This window comes from Anguilla anguilla, chromosome 12, assembly GCF_013347855.1.
Source record: "Anguilla anguilla isolate fAngAng1 chromosome 12, fAngAng1.pri, whole genome shotgun sequence".
Taxonomy (NCBI): domain Eukaryota; kingdom Metazoa; phylum Chordata; class Actinopteri; order Anguilliformes; family Anguillidae; genus Anguilla; species Anguilla anguilla.
In genome coordinates this window covers 34,057,207-34,082,792 of record NC_049212.1, presented here as the reverse complement: position 1 = coordinate 34,082,792, position 25,586 = coordinate 34,057,207, and positions in this window count along the sequence as shown.

The window sequence follows — 25,586 nt, the reverse complement described above, 5'->3', positions numbered from 1 at the left end:
AGGAAGATGAAGAGGAAGAGTTTGGGATGTATGACCTAGGAAAGGTAACTGTGGAAAACCGCAGAGCTGGATCTGTGGAATCCAACCACGATTAAAAGAAGCCCGGCATGCCTGCTGGAATCGTCCAGGATCCACGGGACACAAGCGGGGTTCTATCAGTTGTGAGACGGATTTAGTGTACAGGTGGGACAGGTGGGGACAGGTAGTCAAGTAAGAAATGTGAGGGATAAAAAATGTATTTGTCTGCTGTCTGGAATGCATTAGCAATAATAATAAAATGCTTGCTATTAAATCTCAGCAGACCTTCTAAACAAGGCTGTAAATCCCTCTTAGTCCTTCTCATGCTCCATCTGCTGTAACAGAATTGACATTTACATTATCACGAATGTGACTTTTGTCATCTTTTAGTCATGGCAGCACCTTTTACGGGTTTCTGTTTTACTCAAGAAAAAACAGCGCTAATGACATAATAAGGTGCACTAATGACATCACGTGATGCAGTATTGACATCATATGGTTTACTAGTGACATCATATGGTGCACTAATAACATCATACGATGCGTTAATAACATCATATGGTCATACAGATGGACAGAAATGTTTTGCAAGGGTTTTACACATTGTCAGCCTCATAATTTACTTACGCAGATTTGAAAATACTCTCACACCACGACTATTGCGATTTCCATTGGCCAATCTTTGACCCTGTTTGCATCACAAAGCCCTTCTGACCCAGGATTTGTCTTCAGTCACCCAAAGCATGCACGTGTCCCACCCCACCTCATCTCACTTCACTGACTCCTTGTTACAACTCGTGCCCAGTTTGAAATCAGTGCTAGCCTACAGGGCTATCCAACATACCTCCATACCTCCAATCAATCATCAAGCCCTGCATCTGGATCTCTCCATTCTGCAAGGAGGCGACTTGCTAGCCCTTCAACCAGCACCAAGTAGCAAACCAAGCAGATCTGGATCTGCATCGCAATAATACACAGTGCAGTAATGGCCACACGGTTAGGACAAGCCCTGTATGCAGCCGAAAGAACTCAGTCGCACAGCCTACACAACATACATTTATTCATAATCTGCGTCATATTCTATAACCTGCTTCAAAACTGTAACCTTATCAAAAAAAAAGATTCAATTTTAGTCCAACGCTTTCTGGTTCGGTTGGCTGACCCATAAGATTAGCTAACCCTTACCCCCTCCCCCCTCTTGCTGATATCTTATCCCAGTATGTATGAATGTATAAACTGTCCTTCTAAAAGTATTCTTCTTTCCTCCAATTCCTCAAGCTTTTGAAGTTCTTGGATTTCCTTATGTGACTCTTCCTGTTGGATGATTCTGAGTCCTTCACGGATTTCTTGAATTTATTTTATTTTTTTACACAAGTATCAAATGCAGGGCGAGAAACCGCACATTCAAATTGAGCTAGCTGTCAGGTCCTGTTTGCGTTTTTGAGCAAACGTGCGACACATGCGCAAAAGATCTTGCTTGTAATCTTGCGTTTTAATTATAGATTTCTTTGATGTAGCATATGGTTTGGTCTAAATACTGAGCACAATAAGCATGTCTACAAATTAACTAATTAGAAGACTTGACACAACAAAGTGAGAACTGCCACTGCGGTACAACTGTATTACCGCCAGTAGCTTTTCTGTACTAATCAGCACTGAATAGATTGTCCTCTTTAATTATCATACCATCTCAGGGATTCAGTAATTTCGGTTCAATATAGTTCACATATCCATTACATTATTTTAGAAATTCATTAAATGTCGCCAAATCTGTTTCAAGTTCTGCCTGCGGAATAAAGCACAATAGTATTATTATGTGTGAATGATTTTCGAGCATTAATCATATTAGTTCAGTGCAATTCATTTTCAGTTTTAAGTTTTAAGCTGTGAAAATGAAAATGTTTTAAGAACGGTTCTGCTGCAAATACAAATTCTCGCTTAGTTTTTATTTATTTATTCATATATTTATTTACTTTTATATTTTTACTCATTGTGTTCAGGGCACTAAACATTGGAATTATAATAACAATTCCCCAAATTGCTACATTCTTTATATTTTCTGTCAGTCGGCTGCACATGCTCCAGGGTTCACTTTGGGCCTCACCCCCCCCGCCCCACCCCGCCCCGCTACCCCACACCGTCACAACCCCTATCTCCAGCAGACATGGGCCCCTGTGTTCAGAGGGCCCCAGCTGTCTGGGTTTTCATGTCAGGGGCCAGCAGCAGGTGCCCCCCCCCAGCAGGGCTCCTTCCTCCCGTCCTGGTTTGGGGTGGTGGGGCGAGGTGGGGTGGGGGTGGGTCTGACGGCTGGCTGGTAAAGTGCAGGACTGTGGGGGGGGCGCGTCCCGATCCTGGCCGCGCCCCGACTCCGTCTCGAGTGCCTCCTCTGGAAAGGCCCGGCTGCCGTCACGCTCGGCCGAGCAGGAAGTGGCAGCGTGCATCAGAGCGTGACTACACCCCCCTCCTCCCCCACTCCCCGCTCCTGTCCCCCTCCCTAACCCCCCCCACCACCCCCCCGCCCCCCTCCCCGGATCTCCTAATCTGCATTTCATAAATCATCTCTGAGTACCTGCCGGCGGCTACGGCAGCGGGCCAAGCGCGGGCCGCCGGGCGCTCCGTGTCCCGGGCCAGCTGGCAGCGCCGACCCCGTGTTGGCCGCCGCTCCTCGGGAACGACTGTTGCCCCGGGTCGTCCGCGGGTCCGACCTGCACAGCCCGCCAGAGTCGCCGCCACACCTGGCCGAATCGGAAGCCGGGGCTGAGTTTCGCCCTACAGCTCGGCGTCCTCTCACGCCCACTCACACGTGCTGTCTGCTCCCTCCTTCTTCACTGCCGTTTCTTTTATTTATAGCACCGCTCATTAATAGCTGTCTATATCTTACAACCATGTATCGCAAAATAAAATAAGACATGTCCAAATACGATAAAATACAAAGCCTAGAAAACAATCATCACCAGACTCGTACTGATGATTAGGTCCAGCTCATAATACTAATAGTGTTATAAACAGGAGCCAGGAGAGGTCTGAATATTTATAACAGGTTTTAGGATTATATCATGGTAGCCATGGTTTCCACAGTTCACCAACAGAAAGACTTTGGTTTATAAATCAATGCATTTGTAAGTATTCTCACAAACACCAGTATACAGATGTTATAACGGTGTTAAAACTTAAAACTGTGCAGTTATCTCCTTCAGAAAACTACACACAGGCTAAAAATACGAAGATAATTTCTCATGAACACCACCATATTGAGTCACTGTTAAAACTTGAAAATGTGCATAGTCAACTCTTTCAGAGAACTACACACAGACTAAAAATATGAAGATAATTTCTCATAAACACCAGCGTAATGATGTTATAACATTGCTAAAACTTGAAATTGTGCATAGTCAACTCTTTCAGGAAACTACACACAGACTGAAAATATGAAGATATTTTCTCATAAAGACCAGCTTATTGATGTTATAACACTGCTAAAACTTATACTGTGCAGATGTCTCTTTCAGAAAACTACACACGGGATAGAAATATGACACAGGATTAAAATATGAAGATTATTTCTCAAAAACAACAGAATATGGAATGTATGTGTAAGAAATTTTTTGGGAATGGTTACTTTCATAAGGGCAGAAACATTTTATTTAAGTTTTTATTGTTAAATAATTTCGGAGGAAAATCGGTTTTGAAATGAGTAAAATAATTGGTTTAACAAAGCTAAGAATATTATGTCGAATTAAAGGACTTTATAAATGGACAATTTCGTATTTCTGGTGGTCATTTTTTCTCTCAGTGAAAAATTGAAATCCCTAAAACTCATTCTACAACACGAAATCAGAAATTGAAAAACAATAAGAAATAGTCAAAGGTCATACAATAATAGCCGTACTAAAACAAGCAAACGGACACTGCTCTTCGGTTGCAAAGGGTAACAAGAATAAAGTGAGCTAAACCAATCATATCATCCTTGGAGAAACAGGATGTATCAACTGGGTGGAATAGCTGGCTACTGGTCCAACTCTGATCAAGGGAACCAGGTTAAAGACAGTAGGAGTCCTGCTGAAATTAGCAGAAAGCTCCGGAAACGTTGTGTCACCCATGCTGTTCTCTCATTAACAGCTTTTTTTTTAGGCTTGTGCAGGCAAGATGTTCAGAGAAGTTTGTGTGTATAACGAGGAAAGAAGTTTCAGATGAGGATACAGAAGAGGAAGGGGGGCACGGGGGGGGGGGGGGGGGGGGGGACACGGATCCCGCGATGGCCTGAGACTGGCCGGCGATAACGAGCTAAACTTTCGACCCGCGCGGTCAGCGGCGCACCCGCGGGCTTGGGGACGAGCGAGGTCATCCGCCACCGGCGGGGCCACCGTGCAGGGCGGTGCCTATCAAGCTCTCTTTCCCATCTGGGGGTCAGGACTGAAGACCATGCTGAGCTTCATCTCAGCCAGTGACTTCCACAAAAGCCATCTACCCCATAGGCCTACTGTCCTACAAACATAGTAGGCAGTAACCAGATACAGCAAATTAAACTGATTGTAAGTCATTAATTATTAGTGATTCGTGGAATGTATGGACACAAAAACACACCAGATGCAAAGTTTCACAGCTAATACAATAATAATACATTTTCTTTCAACAAGCAGCTTACGGTGCTTCGCAATCGATTAAAGTTTAAATATTTAGGATGCACAAAGTGGTTTGATACCCTGTTTTCATGTGGAAGTATTCGATAGCAGAGGTGTAGAGCAGTGATGGCGTGCCGCAGAAAGTGGGCAGGACTGAAATGAAGCGATGCAGGGAAACTCTGCGCGCGTACATCGGCAAACGGACCGCGGCCTATCAATCAGACAAACCTCTCCAAGTGCCACCGCGGAAAATAATATTACCCACTGTGCGGCCAGAGCATCACGCCCAGGGTGCCGTTTGATTTGTTTTTCCTTTTCCGCACGAACGTTTGGAAGCCTTTCCTGCACCTCAGAGCTCTCGTCTCGAACCGCCTGGGTGCCGGGCTGGAAAGGGGGGGGGGGGGGGGGTGGTAGCCGGAGAGCCAGGCCGGCACAGCCGTCTTTCAGAACCAATAATTCTTCACGCAGAGGCGTATGCCGCTCCGAGTCGCACCCAGTTACCGCCAGATTGCCCTTCGTTCCCCGCGAATTCCCCTACGAAGTCAACGCGAGCACCACGGGCGTCCGCTCAACCGGGAGAAAGGCCGCCGGTACCGTGAGCACATCACTCCCAAAAAGGACGTGTTCAAATCCAGCGCACTTTTTGTGTCACGACTTTTGTGTTACTACCTTCAGCACGTTTTTTCTCAATGTTACTGTGTTACAAATATGCAATTAATGTGTTACAAAGGGAGGCTTATTTTAACACAGACAGTGTTGAAAATAACACAAAAAAAACGTGTTGTCCTTAACCGGACATAGTGATGTGTGTTAAAAGATGGCACGTTGTGCGTCGTTTTTAACGCGTCTGTTCTGAGAGCGAACCCCTGACCTGGCCTAGCCTTCGCCTTCATCAGTCAGTGCTGCTAGGGCTGCTAGCGCCACCCCGCTGAGGGTGACCTTTGCCGGGAATCAGTGACACAGCTGTTTATCAGGGCTAACCTTTTCCCCTTCATGCAAAAATAATAACACCGCCACGCCGTTAGATTAGAGCTCAAACCCGCGGTTAATGCACCGCTTCTTATTTCGCCAAACGCCTGACCTATTTGCCCGAGAGGGAAAATCAATAGGAGGCATTAATACGAGACATCACGGGTGAATGGCATGAAGATTTTTATTTACGCCCAGTAAATAAGCACGCAAACTGCAGTGCGAGTGGCCGGGGATGAAAAGTTAAGACCTGTAGTTCCTGCGTTTGGCCTGAAGAGGGCCCTACAGAGCATAAACAAACTCCCCCAAACTCGTTAAGTGCTTTTAGACTGTTTTGCACTCGTGAAAGAGCACCGCGTGTGTTTAATGGCCGTGGAAAGAAAGGATGTGCGCAGCTTCAGCTTGTTGAACAGCCTTATCAGTGCGGTTTGAGTTTACACGCATTATAATATTATACGTGCGGCTGTAAAATAATGAAAGAAGGAAAACAGTGTAAACCCACAGCTGCTTAAATGACTGCAAGGCCGTTTATTGCTCTTTTTTTTGTTGTCGCTGTTGCTGTTTTGTTTCTGGTAGATTAGCCATTCTGAAGACTCCAGATGACGTTAATTGAATGCAGCACGCTGGAATAAGCGGCTGTGCGCGCTGCATTATTAATTTCGCCTCAGCGCGTGCGTTAAGGGAGACAGACGGGAGGCGCGCGCAGCGTCGACGCGGGCGACCTCGGGTGGAGCTCTCGCGCCGTGGTGCGGGCGGCGTGCAGACGACGCAGCGGCGACGGCTCCGCGTCTCTACCGTCAGCGCGGAGAAGAGGAGGGAGCGCGGAGAGAGAGAGCGGGCCGCGCGCGGGGAGCCAGCGGGGAGTCCCCCCTCCATTGATGTCCGCGTGAACGTTAGCCGTCCAAAGAGGTTGATAAATATTTAGAGAGAGGCTCTTTTATACTCTTTGAAGCAGGCTGCGGACCCTCAGCGGCGACCCCCGCGTCTTCGCCGGCAGGCACCTCGCTCTCCGAAACAGTACCCCCCCACCCCCCTCCCTCGCCACCCCCCGATGGGCAGCCAGCTCGCCGGCAGTTTTTTTATTTTTATTTTTTTTCGGTTCTTGTGCTCCGGGTGCCGTCATCCTACAGTCATCCCCGGTGCCTTTCAAGATGAATGGGCGCTCAGGTGTCCCCTTCTTTGATGCCTTGCTACGGCGGTAGATGTAAAGGAGGGGTCAGCCAGGACTGCGGGTAGCTTTGGCGGGCGAGAGAAGTGGGAGGACGCGCTGCGGCCGCCGCGGAGGACACGTGGAGCGTAATTGGCTGTTTAAGCGCCTTCCGCTCCTCTCGCGTGCCTGTGACCCTGTCGTTAACGTTAGCGTCAGTGCGTGTGGTTCAGCCTTTGATGTGCGCGCGATTCGCCGTGATTACATGCGTACCGCTCATAAACAGCGCTGAACCATCAGGGCTTTGTACTTCGCATATGTCTTGTTCAAAGCCTGCGCAGGGTACAGACTGTACTTCGGCTGCATTTGCGTACGTGAGCAGAAGTGGCGAATGTGGGGAGTGTAAAATGTTACATTTCAGACTGAAATTAAACTTTCTGAATACTTTACTTCTGTTTTGATTGTTGCCATCTTACCGAGAACTCACTCTTCTCACTCGCATATGATGTAGCAGAGCTGAAATGTTCATGTATACTCTTTGGCTCTCTCTTGCTCGTTCTTTGAGTCTGCTTGTGTATGTACTTCTGTATGCGTGCGTGATGTGAGTGTGTGCATGTGTACGTTTGTGTGTGTGTGTGTGGATGCGTTTGTGTGCATGTGTGTGTGAGCACATGCACGCAGTATGTGTGCCGCATGTGCATGCATGTGTGTGTGCGTGTGCGTGTGCGTGCGTGTGCGCGTGTGCGTGTACGTGCATGCATGCGTTCGTGTGTGAGAGACACATGCGTGCGCGCACTGACCTGCCCTATCTGGAGTTCATTAAAGTGACTGCCGTGCATTATTTGTAAAGATGAGATCTTCCTGGTAAAACGCTGCTAAGCTAAACCATGACTGTATCATAAGGAATATATCCCGCATTCAGTCGCTCCCTAATTCCACGGTTATTCCCTCTCTTCTCGTGCGTGTTTGGCCCAGAGCCGTCCCACCAGGAGTTCCTGGTTCCGGGGAGCGATGGAGGAACTGTGAGCAGAGCCGCTCGCTCTTGAGTCTTTCATCCTGGACCGTGGAGCTACTGGAGGCTTTCTGCGTTTCATCTTTTCGGCACTGCCAATGCTTGAACTTCCCAAAGCTCAAATTGCACCCGCTTATTAATTCATAGCCCTCCATTTTTCTGCTCGGAACTTCCACTGCCAGCAGTCCTTACTTTTTTTTTTCCCACCCAGAGACGTTAAAAAGTTCCTCTTATTAGATCTAACCGCATAATAATCTTGCTTCTTGAAAATAAATATTCAAGTTTCGCACCTATTTTCATCCGGCAATGACAACTTTTTATTCAGACCGCCGAAGACGCCTGACACAGTGTGATTTCTTTACACTTCACAACTCGGCAAACTACCATGCACCTTAGTTCACACAAGGCAAACTCTGTTGGAGATAATCAGAGAGTGTTACAGTACATGCATTGAGCTCCGATTGGGTGAGGAAGTCACAACCTGCAAGCAAAAGCCGACAGGTGATTCATGGCAATATATTTTTTACATATAAATACATACTGTATATACAGTACATTCAGAGTGGGCTGTTGACTGATGATCTCCCTTATAATGACTGCGATATGCATTTAACACATTAAAGTGAAAGCAGAGGACATTACTTATCCATACAACTGATTCAGTGGATTAGCATATGAAATGTTGACAACTATTACAGTTTATCATGCTGGTTTTCTTTAACGAAATTGAACTATTCAATCGTGTACTCGTAGGATTTGTGAATTCAGAGATATCTTTCGAACATGAAAATAATAATTTTGCTCAACATTCACTGCCGACTTAACTTTCATTGACTCCGGAAAATAATTCAGTCATCATTGCTCGCCAAATCAATACCAATAAAGACAGCCGAATAAGGACCGGTTCTCATAACGTCATTTTCCCCATGGGTATCAGTGTGACTCATCATCCATACACAACAACGGAGACCTTTGAAACAGCATTCAAAGCCATACTCGGTCTTCTCAATCATACGCTTGTTAATACTTGTCTGGGCAGACAGCGCTGCATAATGATTAGAGAGCTGTTTTTGTAAGTTTCGGGTTCGATTCTCTAGAGGGGCACGGCTGTTGTTGTACCCTTGAACAACGTGCCTTACCCCTGAACTTTTAAATGGCTGATGTTGAAGTGGATTGCATGCAAATAATTTACAGTAATTGCGGTTGTTCTGGATAAGAGTGTCCACTAAATGTAGTGCAGTGGTTTCTTTTGGTGACCTAGATGGAAATGTATTGATGGCAAAATAGTGCTTCTGTAGCTACAAACAAGCACTACGGTATTACGGAAAATATATGTACATATATAGTGTGGCCATATCTATCTACCTGTCTGTCTGTCTGTCTATGTACAGTATATCTACTACTCTCTCTGCATCTATAGCAGGGCTGTCCAGTCTTATCTGAAAGGGGCCAATGTGTGTGCAGGTTTTCAGCCTAGCACTAAGGCATCTGATTCTACATATAAAGGTCTTGACTGAAGCCTGTGATTAGTTAATTAGTTGAATCAGATGTTGTATAGCTGGGCTAATAACCGGAACCCACTTTTCAGATAAGATTGGAGACCCCTGATCTACAGTATGCAGTGTTAATGATTTATACTGGAATGGTGGAGAGGGAGTGAAGTAAATTAAACGGAATGAAAATGAATTCATTTCCAGTATTCGGTAAAATGTGTGTGTGAACCAAATAAGTTTAATTCTTAACAAGTAAATTATCAGAGTTGTCTACTATGCCTTTTTAATAAAGTCTGGTTTCCCCCCATCTATCTATAATGACCAGCTCATTTAATGTATTATGATATATCAAAGAATCATATAAGGAGTCAGAGTGAGGGCTCAAATAAAAGTTAAAACCTAAACCATTTTAATTAATTTATGTTTATTAACCGCTAGTTACATGCATTATTTAACAGAAGCTTTGTAAAATAAGCAGTTTTTAAAAAATGTTCAGAAAAAGACTTTTTTTTTTCTTGTACAGCCACTGGGTGGTTCAAGTAGTTCTGCAGTCATGATGCTGGCACATTTCCACAAATCAACCATATTCTTAGCAAAGGAAAGCCTGGGAATATGTCTGAGTCTAACTAACACCCTGTACTGTAATTATGTTCGTGTGCATGCTAGACAGCAATAACAGTTACATATTAAATGTCCTAATTATTCCTCCGCATAATGCGCTGATTGCAAAATGAGATAATGGTATAACATTACTGGCTTCCTAAATGACTGATTTAAAAATACTCACAATAGATACGCGAATGTTTAATTCTGTGTGTGTGTGTACACGTGTGTATTTGTGTGTCTGTATGTGTACGTGTGTGTGTATCTGTGATTGTGACAGAGCACACGTGTGTGTGTGTGTGTGTGTGTGTGTGTGTGTGTGTGATTGTGAGAGCAAGCATGAGGGATGTGTGCGCATGCTTGTGTTCATGTGTGCATGTAAGTTCATGCGAGTTTGCATTTCTCTATATGTCTTCCTCTTTCTCGTCTGTCAGTGTGCTCCTTTCGTCCAGTGTGTCTGTCTGTCTGAGCATGTTTGTGTTGGTTGTGTGTCTGTCTGTTTGAGCATGCTGGTTGTGTGTCTGTTTGAGCATGCTGGTTGTGTGTCTGTCTGTTTGAGCATGCTGGTTGAGTGTCTGTCTGTTTGAGCATGCTGGTTGTGTGTCTGTCTGTTTGAGCATGCTGGTTGTGTCTGTTTGAGCATGCTGGTTGTCTGTTTGAGCATGCTGGTTGTGTGTCTGTCTGTTTGAGCATGCTGTTGGTGTGTCTGAGCATGCTGGTTGTGTGTCTGTTTGTTTGAGCATGCTGGTTGTCTGTTTGAGCATGCTGGTTGTGTGTCTGTCTGTTTGAGCATGCTGTTGGTGTGTCTGTTTGAGCATGCTGGTTGTGTGTCTGTCTGTTTGAGCATGCTGGTTGTGTGACTGTCTGTTTGAGCATGCTGGTTGTGTGTCTGTTTGAGCATGCTGGTTGTGTGTCTGTCTGTTTGAGCATGCTGTTGGTGTGTCTGCTTGAGCATGCTGTTTGTCTGTTTGAGCATGCTGTTGGTGTGTCTGTTTGAGCATGCTGGTTGTGTGTCTGTTTGAGCATGCTGGTTGTGTGTCTGTCTGTTTGAGCATGCTGGTTGTGTGTCTGTTTGAGCATGCTGTTTGTCTGTTTGAGCATGCTGGTTGTGTGTCTGTTTGAGCATGCTGTTTGCGTACACTGCGCTTCTGCATACAGAGACCTTACACCAGCTGCAACAGAGACGTCCCCGGTTCTATGGGGAAATACACTGAATATCCACAGCTGTTTTGTCTTGGCCCCGTTCTGCTCTCCTTTACTACAACATCCTCTAAATCGAATTTTTGACGACATCTCCAGGACGGGCATGTTCTACCCGCATTTTAATTTTATGTAGGTCTCTGTGTGGTTGTGTTTTGTCGGTTTATACCTGGAACTCAGGAATCAGTTGTACATTTCATTTAATGTACATTCAGGTGTATACAAGAATAAATGCAATCTGCATATTTATTCCATGTGTCTACCCGTCGATGTGGCTGTGCTTGCCAGCATGGAGGTGGGCGGGTGGGCACGCATGCAGGCATGTACAGCATAACCTCTAACTCCTATTAACCATAGACTGTGCCGCAGTAGTATTTTTAGCTGCTGTTCGCCTTCCCATCCCGCTCACCAGAGTCTTGACTCGCAAAGGAGAGTGCACTCGACACACACATGCAAAGTACGGCCTAGTGGACTTATCGTTTCCCGCACAAGTTTTATACCTCTTGCTCACCGGGTAAGAGAATTCCATTACCGCCCATGGTATTGTAAGGATCACCACCTGTCAGGGAGACTCTGAGAAGAGCTCGGTGGCAGAAGAGCTCTGTGCCTTCCGAGGGCCTTTTTTTCAGTGCAGTAATGCACCTGGGGTTTGGACTGAGAGATAGGAGAGGTTACACTGGATGTCACTGATACAAAAAACTCTGCATGCTCTCTAACAACGGACCAGATCGCCCATGCAAATCATCCTGGAGAATCCTGAAGCTTGGTGTGGGAGAAGAGTGCCTGAAAACCAGTGCAGTTAAGCCCGCCATTAAAAACCACTCAATATTTGATCATTTTAAGTCGAGTCGCCTTCGATGTTCTGAGAGGTTAACTAATTTCCCTCAACTGCCGACTCAAGTCGATGATCATGGATCTCCTTCCAAGAATTAGCATGTTTTTACTCCTCATTTCAGCGTCTCTACTGGCTTCTTAGCGCTTTTCGCTAAGGCTCATGTTTTTAATCTGTTGGTCGGGTACTGTCTCTCTCTCTCTCTCTATCCGTCTGATTTCAACCTGTCAATGATAAAGAAAAATCAAGGATAAAGGTGTTTGACTTTTTCAAGAATCCCACCACGATGGGTACAATCCGTCAATCAGATGTGATTGCGTAAAATTGACAGTATAAGTTATGCGGGAGTGAAGGCTTCAAGCTCCCCATCATTGCCTGCATCTCTGCTTTAATTGGATCATGTCCATATTCACGCAGGAGGGGGATGGGCACGGATGACTGCTGCTTTTGAAAACTCCCCTGCACAGACCGTTTGAACATTTTGAAAGCCAGGCAAGTAACCTCCGTTATGTCAAGTGCACTGGTTTAGCAATGAGCTTCAGACACTCCAGGGAACAAGGCTGGAATAGATTTCTGAAATATTCAATAGGATTTTTTTCCCCCTTTTTTTGAACTGCAGTTTCACAAATTAGAAGATTAATTTTTCTGATTGGCCCTGCTTGGTCCAGCAATTTGTGAATTTGTTCAAAGGCTGTGGAAGATTTTGAAGATTGAAAACAGCTGAGGGTATTTTAAATAAGGAGTGCATAACTTGTATCTCATCTCTGCCAAAATAGTTATATATAGTAATAGCCTAGATTTAAACTTAGTTTGAAATAGTGCTAAAATGAATTATTGGAAAAGTGAAGACAGACAATATTTCCTTTTCTTTGATTTAAAAAAAAAAATCACTGAATCGTTATAAGTTGCCAGTCTCAGGTTTTTGACCGACAGTATATATATGTCTCGATTTTTAGATCAATGAAAATGAGTGAAATATAAAAAAGAAAACAATTTTATGTGGCATATGGATTTTATAATGAAAAAATAATGATAAAAATATGTGCAAAAAATAAATTGCAAAAAAAATAGTAGCCTGTGGAGGAGAAGGCTGGTGTCTGCTTGTTTAATCTCTAGGTGGGGAGGGAACATGGAAGAACGCCAGATGACCTTCCTGTGATTGGCTAGGTGTCGGTGCCCTCCTACCTGAATGGAAACGATGCCATGTGTTAGATCATCCAATCTTGTTGTTCGTGACCCACGTCCAATGTGACCGTACAATACTTTACCCTCAACTTGGCAAAGAACTTTTTTTTTTTTTTTTTACCAGCTTTAAGCTAAGTTTGTTAGTTTGTTGCATACCTTTGAGATTATCAATTTCTGTAATTATAAACAGTAGTGTATTCTGTGAGAATTAATAAAAAATACAATAAAATAATAATGCTCATATCTGATAAATTTAGGGACAGAGGGCAGTGTGATTGCAGACAAACAGCAGTGGAATATAGATTCTCAAGGTCTCGGTCAGAGCAGTGGCTGGTGTTTACAAAAGTCACATATCCAAGTTAATCTAAGGACAGTTTCACGGAATTAAACACTAATGAAATGGGATGGCTGTCCCACCAACCAAATCATTTCATGGGCTCGACCTTGACCTTGAACCAGCCCTGGCAAATTAGCATGGTCTCATTGCCAAAGGGTTATTTCACAATCACTTAACATAAATGCTGCAGATGAGAAACAATTACTTTTGGTTTTTCTCAGAACGGAGTTGCCTTCCGCCACCCCCCCGCCCTCCCCACAGGGATTATATTTTCTGTATGTGAGCCCAGCAATGTAGTACACAGGGGCTCCATATGGGAGGTGGGGGGTGGTGGATGAGAGTGTGTGTGTGTGTGTGTGTGTGTGTGGCGGGGGGGGGGGGGGGGGGGGGGGGGGGGGGGGGGGGGGGGGGGTGGGGGGTCAGAGGGGTCAGGACAGTTCCAGGGGCCCTGAGTGACATGGGCCCTCAGAAAATTGTGCTGCAATTGTGCAGGGATCTATTCATTGTGCCCACAATCCATGGTGGTGCCCCTGGTCATACATATAGATGTATGTACATGTGTGTATGTATGTTCGCATTTAATTCTGGCTACCTGCTATAGCAGGTTGCTCAGTGCAAATTCTAAAATCCACGAGTGCTTACTGTGAGTACATTGCGTGAATGATAAAAACTTTGGAACCATTGCTGCTGCTGAGCTTGACGTGGTTCAGTGGCTTTCCACAACATTTATTGTTATGAGGCAAAAATGTCAGATCTGATTTAATACAGGAAAATGCATTTTCACTGAGCAAAAATAAACGAGGAGAAAATGTCTTCCCTGACCTTTGAGAACAGTAGGTTTTAGTGCAGCTTCTGTCTCCAGTTTAAAGTTGTCTCCTGCAGCTGATTACGAGAATAACAAAATTTCTATTTTTAAAGGTTTTAAAAAGTTGATTGATTTCACCAGTGGGTTCCCTACAGAATGCAAATTTCACTGGACTAGAATTTAAATAATTAAAATCTTTCGGTTGCCAATAATATTTGAAAATCATTGACCAGTAACCAAAACATACATTCATATGAAAGAAGTTGTTTTGTGTATTCATGAAAACTTGTTTCTGTTAAGATTGAATTGTATTGGCAACTAGCGTTTTAATGACAATTAATTTCAACATCAAATTTTCCCCAAAAAAAACTACAGTATGTGTCACCTCATTAACGGAAATAACTATATGAAGTGGTAACATCGTGAAAACATACACATGTTCTCTCACATAAAAAAGACATTTATGCAAGAAATTAATTTTTCTTAACACAGAAGCCCAGACATGATAAAATTAATTCAATATGCGTAGGTGGGAAGGTCATCGTAGCTAATGAACCTTTTGACAACACTGAACATTTGTCTCTGAGGCACAGTGCGGTGAGAGGTGGGTATTTGATTTGAAGACATCTCATGTGTATCTTTAAAAATAAAGCCATAATCACTGATATAACCTGTCTCCTGTGCAATGAAATCTCAATGACTGTAGTTAAAATCATGCAAATTTAATTATGAACACTTACAGCTGAAATATTAACTGTTGTCTTTCTCTGTCTGACATTGTGTTAAAAGGAATAAAAATGGAATATCAAAGATGTGCAGTGAAGTTAAGCATTAAGATTGTATCTTCTGGTAGATACAAACTCAAATTCTAATTCAAATGGTCAAATTCAAATGTTCCAGATTCAGATGTTGCAGCAATGACTGTCTTCCAGGTGTGCTGGTAACCTGTGCAATGCAGCAGCTTTTAAAGAGGTAACGGAACATCTGTGTGTCATTGTGTTTGTGACTTTGTAAATTATTTATTTATTTATTTGTATTTTTGTGTTGCTACAGTGCTTTTAACCAAAACTTTACACTTGTACTGTGTCTTGGCCAGGTCTTAACTTGAAAAAGATATTTTAATCTCAATGAGATAAATAAATTCCTGGATAAACAATGGATAAGCAAACATAAATAAACGTGAGATTACAGATGGACCTATTTTTCATGCATGCATTTGCAGGCATATGCTCAGAGACATGTTGCACAGATAAAGGGAGCACCTATGAAATAGGAGAAAATCTGATCAAAGAAATCCTGGCATTCACTGCAGCGACGTTGTTCAGGTCTGAAAATTGCAGTCAACGTGCTCTAAAACATCTTTCCTTTTCTGTCAGCACAGCCCACGTGGTGAGAAGTTTTTTCCAAGGCTGAACAGAATTAAGGGAAAGTTGTACTCTCAGATGATGGACGACAGGCTCAATGGATTAACTTTGCTATCGGAGCTCAGGGGTGCTGGGGTGACAACTAAAGACCCTCTTCTGGAATACGGGATGGCTAGGCTTGGTTTTGTGAGGTAGTAGACATTTTTATATTATTATGATTATTATGATTATTATTATTATTATTATTATTATTATTATTATTATTATTATTATTATTAATAATAATAAATGAGATTTCAAATTATTTTAAATCAAACAAGTGTGGGAGGGGATGGCAGCATGGGTGAATGCGCTCAGCCACACTCTGAGAAAAAAAAAGAAGAAGAATTCTTGGCCAAATCAGGAATCGTTCAATTGTCGTGCTGCCGAGTTTTCAGGTGGTCCTGAGGTCCGTTGATCTGAATTTAAAACGTGCGAGCTTTCGCTCTGTTGAGCCCCGCCAGCTCCCCGCGCTGGCCCACCAGCAGCTGCTGATATTACAGACAAGCTGTTCCCGCGCGTCTCCTGTGGCCGGCGGCTCTCGTTCGCGGCCGAAGCGGGTTGTGGCGCCAGGACTTTGCGCCCGCCCAGCGCCTCACAGACTCAATTTAACACTCAAGCAAACAGAGACCGGCAGCGCCCCGGCGAGCGCGCCCGTCCCGCGGAGGGGAAGCCGCGGAGAGGAGCCCGGAGACGTTCCCGCGGCAGCTCAGGCAGGTGGGGCGCGTCTGGGAGAGCAGGCGGTGCGGCTCGGGGTCCTGCCGTGTCGCAGGCCAGGATGTCCCAAAACGTGCGTGTGCCCTATCGGCTGGCCTCTGCCCTCAGTTTGCAGATGTAACTGGCATTTGCGGAGGGGGAACTCAGAGCTGCAGAGTGGAAATGTAACGTTAGTAGCTCACCGGGTAGCGCGTCTACCTGTGACACTTCTGGATGAGCGACACGCCGGGTTCAAATCCCCCCCTCGCACTCAAGAAAACCTCTCACTCATTACACTGCCTTGCTGGGTAACTAAAAATAAATTTAAAAACATTTAAACTATTATGGGCCGGCAATGTAGTATAATGGGTAAGGAGCTGGTCTCATAACCTAAAGGTTGCAGGTTCGATTCCCAGGTTGCACACTGTCGTTGTACCCTTGAGCAAGCTTCTTAACCTGCATTGCTTCAGTATACTGTATATCCAGTTAAATGGATGCACTGTAATTGCTATGAAAAAAGTTGTGTAAGTCACTCTGGATAAGAGCGTCTGCTAAATGCCTGAAATGAAAGCGTACAGTTGACATACCCTTTATATGGGGCCTGCCATTTTGATCTCTGTAGGTAATACAATCATACCCCAGTTAGTTTAAAATCTATGAATTTACTGTTTCATTGTCATGGTTTTAGGAGCAATTGCATTGCAGAGCTGGAAACAGAGTAGGCAAATCCTCATCTGTAAGTCGTCCATTACTTTCAAACAGTACAATTCTGCATAATTTCCTTTCTTAAGAGTTCAGCAGTTAATTAGTTGATTATTAAGTATTTAATAGCAATTATTCCCAATATTATTTTTAAATAGCAGTATTATTCTTGGCATCAAAAATACAATGACTCTTTTTTAAAGGGTATTATTTGTAATAATTAAAATGATGTTATCATTAACATTCTTTAACAAGATGTGAAGAAAGAGAATGCCTTAAGGTGAGATACATTACAGACATTATAAGAAAGTTTTGGGATTACTTGCCAATTAATCATTTGGATAATTGGCATACTTATTAATCAAGAAAAATAAAGGAAAGAAAGAGTTTGAAAGATTTCTGCCTCCTCTATTTCAAGCTCAAGAGTCCCTCTGTCAAGAGAGGAAATAATTAACTTTGATTTGCTGTCTTCCACAAATTGGACAATGCTTACCCCCCCCCCCCCCCCCCCAATCCACCCCAATCCCCCCAAAGACAATTTCCATACAGTCATTCCAGGATAACAATATGAATATATAAAGTTTAAAGGAATACAAGGCATCATTTTCTACATTTGCTACCCTTTTCCACAGATGTCCAAGATACAAAGACATTTAAATAAAGCGCACGTCAGACATCAAATATAGTTGGGAAATCTCCTGGATTAGTCACTGATTGATGTGCTGGGGCCATTCAAGGATAAACAGGTCTGTTTGCCATGCATGAACATTACCTTAGTCCATCACTGCCTTGGCTGGAAATCTGTGTAAAACCCTTTATTTCACACATCAAAAACTTGTGCATACTGTTCGGAGGCTTTGAAATCAAAGAACCGCCATATGGCTGTCTTATCAGAGAGCCCCCTGGGAAAGAGCCTATACTTTGACTTTATAGAAGGTTTAACACCGTATGGAATAAATTTAGTTTTATTGTATTTATCCGAGGTGACAGATTCTTAAGAGATTACGCTATGTCCTGTAAAATACACGATGCATTTTCTTAACCATATCATGCTCACAAAATGCTTCATGAATAGTGAAGACATAGCATATGGCAAATTTTTATAAACCTCTAATAGTGTGTGACTTGCATATGTGAGATACTATGCTCTATGAATCCAAATTAACCTGAATTGCGTACTGCCTCTCTGATAGAATATTCAACCGGCTTTTTCTACCTCCTTGAAGATGCTATTTTGAATGCCCGGAGAATCGCGAGTCCATGACTTGTACTTCACGAGTTGAAATGATAATTAGCCATTAGCGGGTTTTTAATGTCGCTTTAAGCAGCACACGTCCTGGAGTCCTTGGACGTCCGCTTAAATAAACGTTTGGCTTTAACGCATTGAGCGTGACGGCTGGCGGTTTCGGAGCGCCGCGGCCGAGCGATTATCACACGTGCCGTCAGCCCGCTCCATCAAAGCGCGGACGCCGCGCCGACCCCCCGGCACCGCACCGCGCCAGCGAACACTCGGCTTTTTCCCGCGAGGGTCGCGGCCGCGACGCGGCGTCGCCGAGAGCGGCGGGTCAGCGAGGCGTTTCACGAGTCCGTCTTTACCGAGACTCGTTAAGGCTGACAAAGTGTCAAACCTGCGCCGCGCGGGGGCGTCCTTAGAGGAGGGGGGTGGGGCGGGCGAGCTCAAACGCACCCCTGCTCTGACGTCTCAGGGCTCAGGGCACTTCTCTGCGCTGCCGCACTGCCGCTTCGCTAAACCAGGCCTCGGGAATACAAATCACCTCATCTGGCCGGGAGCCCTTTTAAATGAGCAGCAAGATGGCGGACGCATACATTAGGATTTCACAGCCTTTTTCTTTTTTTTTTTCTGTTTTAAAATGAGAGCTTCTGTGCGAAAATTAATGCTTTTCTCCCTCTGAGAAAGTGTGAAAACCTTCAGGTCGATTGTCTTTAGGCTACAGCCTCAAAGACCATATGTGTTTGTGTGTGCATATTCTTTTTTGTACATATACATGTATATCTATGCATCACATGTCTATACTTAAATGTGTCAGGATATCAGTTAAAAAGTGAACTGCTGGTCTTGTGTGCACCCCAAACCACTGGATGTCCCTGTCAACAACTGTCAAGAGAGGACCTGGACATTATCCAAAAATTAAATCTACATTACCTCTCTGGTGAGCCCCATTGAGTTCCTGCAAATTTAAACTAAACTTTGTTTAAAATCTTGACTTGCCTCCCATGAAAGTTACATTTTACAATGAAGGGTATTGTTGACTTCAGCTAACCTAGGGAGACAAGCTTATGGTGCAATGATGTGGGATATATTTCAGATTTCCTCACTGATGCCCTTGGACACTCTGTCCTTTTCAGCACATTGACGCTCCAACGCTTCACTCTTCACTGAAGCAGCTCTGTTCCGTGCCCAACAAGGGACTAAATAAAATGGTGGAACAAAATAAGATTAGACAATTGTTTTTAAAACTTCATAGCTTTAGTATTAGTTTAATTTGAATTTGAATATTTATTTGATATACGTTGCCCCTGTGCCTGTCCAGGGTGTATCCTGCCTCTCGCCCAAAGCACACTGGAATAGGCTCCAGCACCCCCCGCGACCCTGCCCAGGATAAGAAGGTGTATAGATAATGGGCTGATCGATGGATGTTTCCCCTGTGCAAGATCATTAAATCACTTCTGGGGATATTAGCAGGCTTTAACCAAACCACCGCAGGCGTATGCGCATATAATAAACCAGCGTCCTTTATTCTTTACTTAAAATAATGGGGGCCCTTATTTAAATAGCTGTCTAACTACAAGCGCATCACACAGCAAGACACCTAGCCTCCTACTCAACCGGTGAGCTCATGCTGAGAAGCCCTGCCTCTGTTAAACATCCTCCAGCCTATCCAAACGAAGAAAAGCTCCCCCTCTCTCTCACACGTCCTCCGCCTGGCCCTGGGGTCCCATTAGGAGGAGGAGAGGAGGTGCTAATCCAGAACGAGAGCGAGAGTACAGTGGACACCCACCGCCTTTGATACAGGAGTTAAGGCCATCCTCCTGCCCCCCCCCCCCCCCCCCCCAGCTGTCCCCCCGGCGGCTGCAGGGCAGAGATAATGATGGTGGGAGAGGTCCTCACAAAGAGGGGGTGGCCCTCAGAGACGTCACGCCACCGCCCTTCAACACCGGACCATACGTTACTCCATCTCCCGCACTCAGCCCCCGCCGAAATGCTGCAGTGACTCAGTATGAATGCGCTCCTCCCAGGACAGGGCTGTGGCGCAGTTCGCGGGGCAGCCGAATTTACTGTACCAACTCCTCCGCCCTTCCTGGGAGGGTCGGGGGGGGGGGGGGAGGGGTTGGTGGGTTTTAGGCCCGGCTGTGGACCTTTCTGAACTGTGATCCCATCTCTACCTGTAAGCTCCCCTTCTGCCTGAACAAAGTAGAAAAGACACTAAAAGTGGGCAGACTGCCTACTCTTGTTTAAAAAAAGAAGACAGAATAAAGTAGAAAAGTCACTAAAAGTGGGTAGACTGCCTACTCTTGTTTAAAAAAAGAAGAAGCAGGCACCAGGGGGTGGGATTTCGTGACCACCTACATGGCTTATGCCTAGAACCAGGCCTGCTGCTGTAAAGCTATAAGTCAAACACAGAACATACTGGAGAGAATGCTGATCCTCTGACTGGTTCAGCAGGGCCATGCACTGTCTGTTCACAGGGCATATGCTGAAAATGAAGCAGGGGTGGAGATTGCAGGGTTGGGGGGGGGGGGGGGGGGAGAGAGGCTGGGTCAAGATTGTGATCACAGAGGGCATCTGTGGCTTAAAAATAAATAAATAATAACATCACTGCAGCCAGAAAAAATGCACTTAGGGTGTCTTAGAGCAGGGGGCATATGCTTCTGCATAACAGTGTCTATCAGAGCACATGCCAGGTGTTCAGGTAGGCATACATTATGCATGTCGTATATATTCTAATACAGACTTCCCTTTTATCCAGAGTAAAGTTTGCTGCAGTTATGGTGAGACATGTGGCACAGGCCATAGGGTGGCTGATTCGAGAGCAGTATACAAGTCCCCCCCACGCAGGCAGGGGGGGTGGACCCCCCGGCATGCCACCTTCTGTTTTATGTTCGCTTCGCTATCTGTTACCCTCCCTGCTTTATCTCGCTCTGGATAAAGAAAAAATATAAAATGAGGATGGTCTTTCCTCTCTCTCATCAAGTTTGTTAACTTTTATGTTGCTGTTGTGAAAATAAATGGCCACTGAATGGTCATGGTAGAGTAAGTGGACGATTTGGCAATTCTCTGATGTTCAGGTCTCTATTTCTATCGAGACTTACGAGTGTATAAATCATGAAGAGAGAGAGAGAGAAAGTGTAGAGAGAGATAAAGAGTAGAGAGAGAAAGAGTAGAGAGAGAGAGAGAATATGGCATTTGTGTCTCACATTCTTCTGGTATGAAAACATATCATAACATATATTTAAAGGATTGATGAGTACAGTATACTGGAAATGCTGTACCAGTTGTATCTCGTATGATTAAAACATCTCTTACAATATGATCATTTGGGTAAATTTTACAATCTGTTACCAAAAAAAAAAAAAAAAAAAGAAAAAACGTCAGGCAACTGTAATTAGAATTCTAAATAGAACAGGTCACAGAAAAGACACCCTAAGAAATTGTATATGAATCAAATTTAATCAAATGAATGTTGCAGAGCTCACTTTTTTAAAAAGAGAGATTAACTACAGGCCAAACAATCTTTCACAGAGATTAGCAGGTTTTTATGAATACATAAATCTGAATCTCTCGGTTTTCGTCATTTGAGTGGAAGATAAACTTATCAATAAGTCTCTCTCCACAGAACCAAAATATGAAAAACTGGATTTACAGAACTATTTTTCTGTGTCATTGCAGGATAATGAAGGGGAAAGTAGAGTGTAGAGTTACTAGAGTGCAATGTTAAGTCCCAGGAACACTATCATTGAGTAGTCATGGCCATGACCTAGTGGCTAGAAAACTTTTCAACAAAATGTGGCCGGGTTTTCACCTGAACACCAAGACAGCATTTTATCGACTGTTCACCATGTTGCGTTTGTTGTTGTTCCTTTAAGTTCACCGTATTAGAGCTCAGTAAGAAGAAATATAAATGACAGAATCAAGAAGACCTATTTACTTCTGTTGTGGTTTTCACTGGAATGTATGTATCATGTTGTTTGTTTGCTGAAGCGTATATTAATGAGAAAATCATATAAACGAATTTGTATACACACACATAGATGCATGCTTAACACTATTACACAGTAGTGCAGTCTAGGTGACACTGAATTTAAATGCTTCCAAAGATCAGAAATTTCATGGTTTTTAAATATTACATCCAAGGAATCAAGAATAATTTTGTTCAGTGGTCCAGAATTCCCTCTGGAACAAAGTGTCTGGCTGACAGCAGGTTTTAGCACAGATCTCTAACCAATGTGGAATTAACATGACTCATCACATTCCAATAAAACCTAAAGCTGAATCAGGTGAAACAAACATTATCAGAGATGTTTGTTATATAGTGTGGCAGTTGCTCAGTGATTTAGGGGCAAATGTGAGCAGCACAAAGGACCTAACTGAATGACAAAGTAAATATTAATGTTGGACACTGGCCAATATCGTAGGTAGAGGGGGGAAAAAGCATGGACAAACATTAGAGACTGTATTTGTTCCTAAAGTACTCAAGAGTGTTTGTTAGGTTTAGAAAGTAGTGAAAAGAGAAATATTCCTTGTTCACTCATCATCCATCCATTACCTATACCTGCTTATTCCTGGTCAGGGTCACAGGGGGGCTAGAGCCTATCCCAGCATGCATTGGGAAAGAGGCACGAATACACCCTGGACAGGTCGCCAATCCATTGCAGGGAAAATACACCATTCTCACTTAAAAAGAAGTTCATGAGTAAGAGAGTTTGACTTCATAATTAAGCTTTGGCACAGAGACGTTCCGATAAGCACCTGAGACTACGTGTGTGACACCCCTTTGTGCTTAAAATCGCCTCACATTCCAGCACAGCCCAACAGAAGGGGGCTGACATGCTTTCATGCATTTTGAGAGCAACGCTCCATGCAGGACTTTTCCTGCACACGTTCAACAACACCGCCATTCTGCCACTACCAGCGCCATCTGACGAGCACTCCATTCCGAATTCCGAACGCATTCCGAACCCTTCAGAGAACCGCTCTGTTCAAAGCGCCGGCACAAATCCAAAACGTGAGGAAATTTTTTTCTTCTTCTGGATGCCACGACACCGGTGGCATCGCTCCACGAAGGCCACCAGCAAGCTAACCGGCGAAACGAGAAACCGCAGCAGCGATCGCTGAAATAGAGCTTTGGGATTGGCCCGCTGGTAAGGCACTTTTCCAGAGTGTGGATGAGCCCAAGGGGGAGCTGTAGCCAGCTGCCCAACGGTTCGGCACGGAAGCGGCAGCAGCGTCGCCCAGGGAGGGGTGCGTTTCAGTCAGCAGCTCAGTGCGTCTCGCTGCGCGCTAGCGATCCATTCTGGCCAACCGGCTGCGTTCGGTCCACCTCCGCCAGCTGCGTGCGAAATGGACTCTTCCAATGGAATGGCAGAGCAGACTAGATGGCAGCAGTTCAAATATAATACAACCAGGATCAAACTGGCAACAGATATTTATTTACTGAGTGTACAGAAATACTTATACAATGTCATAGCTAGAAATACTTATACAATGTCATAGCTAGCCTCTTCAACAAGGGATAAATAGTTTAATTTCAATCTTGAAGCTAGGAAAAATGAAATTAAAAATGGCATGTACTGTAACCTAATTACTGTTACACATTCAAATAAGCCAGAACCTATTACAGTAACAGTATTCACAGAAACAATAACTTTCTTGCTAAATATGTATCACATTACAGGACCCTAATTTATCTCTATTGTAGCATTTTTGCAGGCAACACTGCATACCAAAACAACCTGTGAAGATTCATTTTTCAGAATGTTTCCTCTGGTACCAGAAAGAGACTTAACTGTGGCTCATTTAGTTTACTGGCCTGTCACTACCACACTGATGGGAGTCATACCACACCAAAAGACAGCTTGGTCCTTGAAGTCAGAGCTGTCATTGGACAGGTTCTAACACCTACCTCTGAGAAGATAGGCTGCAGCAGACCCAATATTTACACTTCCCAACTCCTAAAATCTGAAATGGTGTTTCTTTGAGCCACATTTTCCTCCTAAATAAAGGATCTATTTCAATGCACATAATTACTCTGCAATAAACAGTATGCATAAAATATATTTAAACTCCAGCCAAAATGCATAATTGAATATGTTCACCAAATAAATAGCTTATTTAATTTATAATGTGCCACATATAATATTTTTGTCCATAATAAAGAAAATGTGCAGAACTCCACCCAAAACGATGATGTCACCTCAGAATAGCACCGCCCCCTCCCACCATTATACAGAATGTAATCATAAAATTTAGTGGAGGCTACAGAGCGGACGATACTACATCTTTGGTCACATCTTAAATATTGTTATTCTGACTTCAGAAATATAATAAAGACAATCTGTATGCTACCAATGTATGCAATTTTCAAATTCAGAAGGCATAAGGGGTTGAGAAGACGAGGAGGCACATTCCAATTACATCACTTCAAATGGATTTTCGCATGCAGGTGGCATGTGTGGTTTTGACACTTGAAATACAGGTCACACCAAATAACGATAAGATCGGGGGAACCCCTGGATAAGACAGAATATGCAAAATACTTTTTGCTGCCCTCACATGAAGAATTCCATCGTTTAGGAGCCTGTACAGTGAAGGCACTTCGTTTGGTTATAGTCTTGCTCGTGGATCATTAAAGAAAACTTTCACAGCCGATCAGAGCGGTTCCTGTAGCTTGTATGGCACTTATAAGCTTGCTTATACGGTCAGGGGCAAAGTCATGCACAGCTTAGTGATCATTAAATCTATTCTAAATATCATTGGACGTCAGTGCAGGAATAACAAGACTGGAATTATTGTATCCGTATTTTCTTTCATTCTAGTTGAAAGTCTAGCTGCTGAATTTTGCACAACTTTGAGTTAAGATAAAACCTGATATTTATACCTGAACTCATAGCAGTACAGCAGTCTCGTCTCAAAAAAATAAAATAATGGACGACTTTCTATTAGAGCAAAGCGGCCTTATTTTAGTTTAGTTTAACTGGGCTTTGAATGGATGTTAGTTCGTAGATTGTGCCGTCGTATTGCATGCACTAACAATGAATGAATACGTTTTCCTCGTTGAGCGCCATCGGTTTCAAGTTTTCACAAAATCACTCCAGTGATTTGACTTGGACTGGGAACCCAGCACACAACTGCTATTTACAGTTAACGAATTTACCCGGTTAGATCATTTACTTGATTATCGTGCTACGTTCCAGATTTTTAGCTAGATCTGCGCCAAATTATGGCCAGTCAAAACAGGCATCTACAGTGCTCCCATTTCGGAGCATTTCGCCTTAAAATTTATGGGAAAAAAATACTATCGTGCAGCCCTTTAGCGTATATAG